This window comes from Tetrao urogallus (genome assembly GCF_951394365.1).
Source record: "Tetrao urogallus genome assembly, chromosome: 15".
NCBI classification, from domain to species: Eukaryota; Metazoa; Chordata; class Aves; order Galliformes; family Phasianidae; genus Tetrao; species Tetrao urogallus.
Window position 1 is genome coordinate 7,648,860 of NC_136828.1, and position 8,076 is coordinate 7,656,935.

The following is an 8,076-nucleotide window of genomic DNA, read 5'->3' on the forward strand; positions in this document are numbered from 1 at the left end:
CCTGCTGGCAGACTAAATTCTAGCAGTTCTTCATAAGCCTTAATTCCTACAGCTATCATCTTGATGCATGTAAAGAACACTTGTTTAATGGTACATGAGAAGTCTATATTACTGCAGTTTCCTAATCCATTTTCACATTACAATCATGTTGTGCTTATCAGCTGCTCAGTGAAGTACGATGGGAAAGCAGAAGCTGCATTAGGAGTCTCACCAGCCACACATCTTAGCTTAAGCACATAAGCTGGAGTTTTAGAAGATTCCACAAGTAAAACTAGTATTTTTTCTAATCCCAGGTACAATAAATAAAACTTCCACATTTAGAATGGACAGATGAAAAGGCAAAAGTTGATGGAACTAGACTTTTTTTTTTTTTTTTTTTTTTTTACTGTGAGTTCTCTACATAGAAGACTAACTTTACAGCAAGAAAAAGCCCAAAGACTTAAACTAATCATGCCTACCTATTAGTACCTCTAATTTAGAGTGCTGATGAAATAGTGAATACTGCAAGTGGTGCTTCTGATAGACTTTGAGGAAATCTAAATAGCAGTAACTCTTCTCCTTCTAGTTTTGCTAGCATTGAGCACTGAGCTCAGTTCATCTCAATATTCCAAGTGTGGGGTAGGGAAAAAAAAACTTTCAGTAGAAAAAAAACTCAGAAACTGACAACTATCTGTACAACCTCATGGACTATTAAATATTGTTCTACTGTATGTATGGCGTGGTTTTTTTGGTGTCATTTTTCTTACATTTTGGGGGTGAAGAAGGGTAGTCATCCTTGAAAAGCATCCGTAGTTTAAATAAGCCTCCTTCCCATGGTGTCTACAAAAGAAGTTAAGGTCGTGTTTTGATTACAAGTCAAACTTGGGAAAAGAAAACAAGAACAACATTTTCCCAGACAAAGCACAAGACACTTTTTCTACACCACTAGGAAAGAGCTGCTCTATGCTGCAGCACGCTACCTGCAATGAGAGAAGTTATCCTACTGAGGTCTTGTTTTTAGATCAGCTCATTGTATTTTTTTTTCCACTTTACTACAGCTTTCAGGTATTGCCAAGCCATCGACAGATTTGACACAAACACTGGTAATTCCAGATACAAGTACGGTCACAGTATATAAGAAACAGTCTTCCAGTCCTTTACTACCTTGGTTGCTCTTCGTGCTGTGCTATATTTTTATATTTATATGTGATCTCAGAACTGCACACCATACTCAAGGTGAGGCCACACCAATGCTAAATATAAAGGCAGAATTACCTCTGACCAGTTGGCTACACTGCACTTAATGCACTCAAAATGCAGTTTGCTGCTAGGGCACTGCTGCTCATGTTGAGCATGGTGCTCACCAGCATCTCCCGCTCCCCATCTGCTGAGCGTCTCCAAACACTTGGCTTCCAGTCTGTGCCAATGTCCAGCATTACTCCAGCATTTACCTCCAATGAATTTGCTAATGACAATGACCCAATGCTCTAGTCCTATCCAGATCCCTTTTCAAGGCCCTCTCAGCCCTCCAGGGAGTCAACCTGCCAAAGATGCATTCCACTCTTGCATTCAGATCACTGATAAAAAACACCGAATAGAACCAGCCTTGGACTGGAGCCCTGAGGAATGCTACTAGTGACCAGCTACCAGCCAGACACAGCCCTCCGAGCTCTACTTCTGAGCCAGTTCATCACTTAGAATAGCAAGAACCTGTTTATACCACAGTAGTATAAGCTGTCCATAAAGTACAGTATTAAAGGCCTTATGAAAATACAGACAGATTACATGCATCACCCACCAAGCAGGCGACCTTATCAGAGAAGATCACATTACTAAGGCAGGCCTTTTTCTTGATGAACCCACACTGCCTATGCCTGCTAACAGTTGCTTTTTTTTTTAAAAAAAAAAAAAAAACAAAACAAAAAACAACAACACACTTTTCAGTAGCCCCTGGAATCATTTTCTTGGTAACTTTTCCAAACAAGATCAGACTAACAGGTCTGCAGTTTCCTGGATTTTCTCTGAGGAACAACATCACTTGTAACTACAATTTTTCCATCTGGTTGACAAGAAAGCACTTTGGTGGTTTCAACCACTGTACTGCAACAGGGGAAAGAGCTGCAGTACAGTGTGCCTCCAAACAGGAGCACAGTATGCAGCAACTACTTTTTGCTGGCAGAGACAAACAAGGCACACTGCTTCTTGCTGAAGAGACTACATTGATTAAAAACTACTTTTTTTGTTAGATTCCTATCAGGAACTACATGAATGTAATCAGTCTTTTCCTAGGGTGAAGCACTTTCTAGGAGGAAAGACGTTGGCTGGAGGAGTTTTTAGGTATTTAAAGGTGACATCTTGCTAAGGTACAACTGCTTACTGTGAGGATAACCTTGTTTGAGTAAGACACAGGGGATAAGTTTGTCCTTATGCTGTGCTAAATCACGTCAGGTACTTTAAAAAAAATAAAGTGTGCGTTTTTGAGAGTCTAACAAAAGTAGGTTATCTGTTATACAGACAGCTATCAAATAATTGAATTAAGTTGGATCCTCAGCAGCAAGTTTACGTTCATCATTAATCTACCTGTGGTAACAGTATGGAATCTGCAGGTTTTGCCCACAGCATTCTCTGAATGTAGCACAAGAGCTGTTAAGGGGACTTAGGCAAGATGCCAAGAAGAGGTATTAGAAGAGGCAAAACAACAGTCATCCTGCATCCGACAAGACACCAAGGATGGGAGTTTTTCATTCTCTTGCAAGTAATGAATAGAATTATCTCGAAGACACAAATGCATCTGCTGAATTCACAGGTAATGCATCCAAATAACTTGGGAAATGAAACAAATCAGAAAGGTAACACCAGCACTGTATGAATCAAAAAAGCTTTGTGCATTAACGACTGCCTCCATGCATTAAGTTTGCATTTGTCCTCCCAACCAGAAGCTGACCACCCTGACTGAAATAAGGGCAAAGATTAATTTCTGTAAAGACCAGAACTCTTAAATTTATTTTCAGGAGAAGTACAAATGAAATCAGGTTAAAAAAAAAACAAAACCTCTGTTAGATGATCATATTATTTCCATAACACAAACAGGCAGAACTCCACAGAATTGAAAACAGTCAGATTTCAAGTTAATACTACAGAATTATTTTCCATGAAATTCAAAAGATTAAGATTAGTGCTACAGCGCAGCACCTCATAGGACTGAGGAGTGTCACTAGTTGGTGGACAAAAAAAACCCACAGCAACACGTTACTGGTAGTTAACCACCAGAAGTAATTGAATAGTATAAGTGTTTAAACTTGACAGTTTAAACCAGTGTTTAGCAAGCAGACAAACCACAATCATTGCTGACATTAAGCAGAGGAGCATCTCAACTTGCCCCATGCAGGATCCTTCCACGCTTCTCTGAAAAAACATTTCTTAACGTGATCAGTGCCAAAAGCTGAACAACAACATGGTGAGTTTTGTCCAGGGGCACAACCCAAATATTTACATTAAACCATGCAACTCATACTCTCACAGTTCTCAGCATAATACACAATCACAGTTACGTTACTTTCCAGCACAAGTGAACTGTTAGCACAACAGAATGCCTTACCCCCTTCTTTCCTGGAATAGCACATTCCCAGTTCATTAGATTCATTGTGCCATCTGGATTTTTTGTAGGTACTGCTACAAATCCCTGAATTAAGGCAAATCAAAAACAAAAGGTGAGTATTTTAGAAGATATGCTTAGAATGCCTCATGCCACATCTAATTCATTCAGTTATTTCTTTGTGCAAAACACAGTTTTAAGCAGTTTCTTATTTAAAAATTAATTACTGTAACACATCAGGGAAAGAGAATCATAACATGAACACAACTGTACAAGTCAGGAAGTTAACAGTGCTCATATATACTTACAAATGGATGATCTTTTCTCCAGGCTTTTCTCTCCTGTGCAAGTCTACTTAGAGCTATGCCAGACATATTCAGATTCCCTCTAAAACAAAAATAGTTGCTTTTAGTACTTGCTTTAGTACTTATTATGTAAGTAGCATTATGTTCTCCATATAAGAGTTTTGATCACTCAAGAAGTCTTTTGGCCTTCCATCTCTACTGTAGTCACAACATGTTTTTGCACACTGCAGATGTTAAGAGCAGGAATAACGTCATCAAGTTACCCCACACCAGCTACCTCTTAGGTACTGGACCTGACCTAGTCAGGCCCACATGTATTTCTGTGTATTTCATATTTAAACCACATTGTCAAAATAATTTTTCAAGTATCTTGGTAGCAGTAACACTATCACTGATAGGAAAAAGGGCTCAGATTTCCTACTTGTGTGACTGACAAAGGCATACCTAGATCTCTGTGATATCATGGAAGGTATGGCTTGCTCTGAAGGCAAACACCTGCACTACTCCCATTTCTTGGGAACAGGAAAATTAGAAATGCCACTAACAGATCAAGTCTGTGCTAAAATCCAGGGTTCTACACAAAAGCAACACGGGCACAGGATTTAGCAAACTCAAATGTCATGTTGATAGAAAGGCTCTAGACAGCAGCAGGAACAAAAGACAGAAATAAACTGAGGAGGAGTCAGTGAGCAGCTCACTCATTCCACAGGACAGGTCTTAAAAGCCCATTTAAACTGCACAATCTTCCAGAATCCTCACTGTCTCAAGTAACAGCCAAGCTCAGCAACTCAGACATGCAGAGCACAGGTCACTACTACAGACAGTGTGAGAACAGTTCCAGACATGATGCTCCAATAGAGCAGCCTCTCAGATCCAGGGGAGGATTCTCCACTCACCTGCAAGAGCAGTTACAGTGAGACCTTATTTTTCATGGTCAAACTGTAACTAAACTCATCCTTTCATCAGCCACGTGGTCAGAAACCTCCACTTATCTTTACTCCTCCTCCCCACTGCACTTCTATCCATTTTAAACAAGAACTAAAACTTGGTAGCTGTGGAGTTAAGAGCAGTTGGCCTAACTACTTCATGCATCCACCAGAAAAGCAGTATCTTCCTCCTAAATAAGCTTACAGAATTAGTGCAAGAAATATTATCACTCCCTTAGAGCAAACATTTGCACCCTGATGAAGGATTATTAGTTTATACAGTGCAACTCTTGCATACATAAACTACCCGACCATATCAGCTCTAGCTCAAAAAAGCCTTTGCTTTAAAATCTCACTCTTGATGACTCGTGCACATCTGCCATCCACTCGGAAGATTAGAAGACATCAGGCTCTCCATTTACATATTCACACATCAGAAGTGCCCAAGCAGCACAGACACCTTAACTAAGAGTCCTTGCAAACACTTCTGCCCACCCCTCCCCTCCCCTCCTCTCCCTCCTTTTTCCCCCAGTCACATCAGTTTGCACACCCACCATCAATCCTTTCAACTTCCAGGTAGCAGCACAATTCCTGCTACAACGAAACTAGAACTAAAGCTTTTCAGAAGGCACCGTTAATGCTTTGTGCAGTAAACACGCACAAAAGAATCCTGTATTCATTCTGATGTTCCCAAAACAGGCATTGGTGTCCTGCTTATGTAAGAACACTTGCAGGACTTCACATCAGAACTGTGAGTAGCACTTCCGTTTTCAGTCAACTCACCAGCAAGAGAAGCAGAGCCTCCCATGAGAAACCAGAACAAAAACAAACTTTGCACCTCTCCTTCAACAAAATTATAAAGGGAGTAATTTTATTTCACAAGCCCCTTCTCCTACTAGAGATTTTAATGAACTAATGAGCATGTGGCAGAATTTCAGCTGTGCTTTTAGCACCTGGAGATCCACAACAACAACATTAACTCTGCAAAATCAATTTTTAAAAATTATTATAGCTTATAAACTTGTCGAATGTTAGACAGCAACTCAGATACCTCCTCTGGAGATGAACACATTGCCTTCCCTATAACTAACAGTCAGCTAGGCAGCATTTCCCTTGAGGTTCAATATACAGCATTATGCCCTACCAAACTACACCAACCAAATTCTCCCAGTGGAAAATAATTTCAGCAGCTCCATAACCTGCTGGCTTTTGCACTATGCCATGCCCTGGTAAATTAAAGACTCTTTCTGTTCTACAAGTAATTCTTTCAAATCTTGAGGCATTTGACTTAAGCACCAATTAGACCACATCCTTCTTTCCCTGGTGCATGTGCACACACCGTTACAACCAAAAACTCTTTTGCACCTCAAGACCTGAAATCCCTTGATGAGGTTCTGCACACCACCTCCTTCCCAAACACAGCACTTTGGTTTTCCCAGTGCCTACATTTCATTCCCTGAGTTGAAATGCCAGTTTCTTGACTTTCCCCCCCCCCTTCTACTATGGCACAAGAAATTAAGTGTGATTGCTTAATTTCACAGCAGGACACATTTCATAAAGAATTGGGAGGGAAGGAGGGAGAGAAAAAGCATGTAAAAATAGTTCAGAGATCTGTCATTGAGCAACCTAGTTAAATAGTTACAGGTAACGTTAAGAGAGCTTCTGGCTCCTAAACCAAGTACTTCAACAGTAGGGTTTGTGAGCGATAAAGAAAGCCTTCCTAGTCAGCATATACTAACTGAAGATTTCAGGCTAGTTAGCAGTACTTCACACAAAGTAGAACCTGTGACTTTAAAGCTCAGTATTTATTTTAGTGGCTTCTTGCCCGAGTGGCAGAGCTGCTAAGAACTTCAGTGTCCAAATCTGAACAGTTTACTAATGAGTCAAACGTGATTAACCAGGATATCTCAAGAGACACCTGACCACGAGATAAGCCTTCACATTTTCAGGTTAGCTCCCAGGTATGCATATTTTGTCTACTTAATATTTGCTATTCCAGTCCTCTGAATATTAAGGCCATGTAATGGAAATCCAGTGAATACTGACACTTGCCAGGGATTTAATAAGTCACTTCAGGCACATCTAACCAGACTCAGACTCCTGAATACCTTGAAGAAGAAACGAGTTACATCACCTTATTTCATGTATTAGTAATTCTTAACTGATACTTTTAACCCACCCCAACTATGTTTAGTGTCTCTCTTTCAGGTTTGAACTTTTATTTTTTTTATTACCTCAAGCAATAGTCAAACTTCAGCTCATTATTTAGTACTGTTGAACACAACTGGGACAGAACAGCTCAGCCACATCTGAACTTGAACTAATGCTATATGTGCTCTCCCTCTTCTGCAAGACTCTGGTAACAAGGTCTGAAATAACTGCAACTGTCATCTTTGGGCAGTGCAGTAGATCGGCTGCCTGCACTGAGCAAGCGAACTGATCCTATCCAAACTTCCTTTTCACCTTACAAGAAATCCAGAATTGTGGGGGGCCAGTTTTCCTACAGCTTTTTGATCTCAAAGTTTCACTGTTCTCCAGATGACTCCAGGAGCTTGAAGAACAGCCAGCACAGAAGGACATGGGACAGCAGGCTGCAAGTCATACAGCTTGTAAGATACCTCAGTGCTTCCCACCAAGAACGTGACCCGCATCGGGCAGCGCCTGGCAAAGCTCTTCAAACAGTTCCACGGGCTTTGGCTACCCTGGCAAGGGCAGACGAGCACCCAAAGCCTCTTGTCACAAACTGCTAGCGAGGCACAAGAGACCACTGAGACTGAAAACCCACTTCAAAAACTGATCCCACTACTTAGGGGTCCCCTCAAAGGTAAATCAATCTAACAACAAATCGCCAACGCATACTCTCTAACAGCAATTCAGTGAAAGAAACTGGATCTCTTATTCAAACTTTCTCCCTGCTGGAGCTCCAGGCAGGATAAACAGAGGTTGAACACCTCTCTATGTATTCTGCTGTCAGAAATTACAAAGGAACAGGAAGGAATTAAGTACTTCATTAAACCTCAAGATATGCTCACTTTTATTAAAAAAAAATAAAATAAAATAATAATCCCCTTTGGGATCTTGCCCAAAAAATCTGTAGTTTTTTTTTTTCCTGCACTCTTTTTTTTTTTTTTTTTTTTTTTTTTCCACATTTGTTTCAAATATTAAATCTGATTTCCTTTTCTTCCTTCACCTGAGAAACTGACTACGAGTGAACAGAATTAAGCCCCAACTTATTGTACAGAAGAGGTGCATCACCGGAAAGAGCATCAAG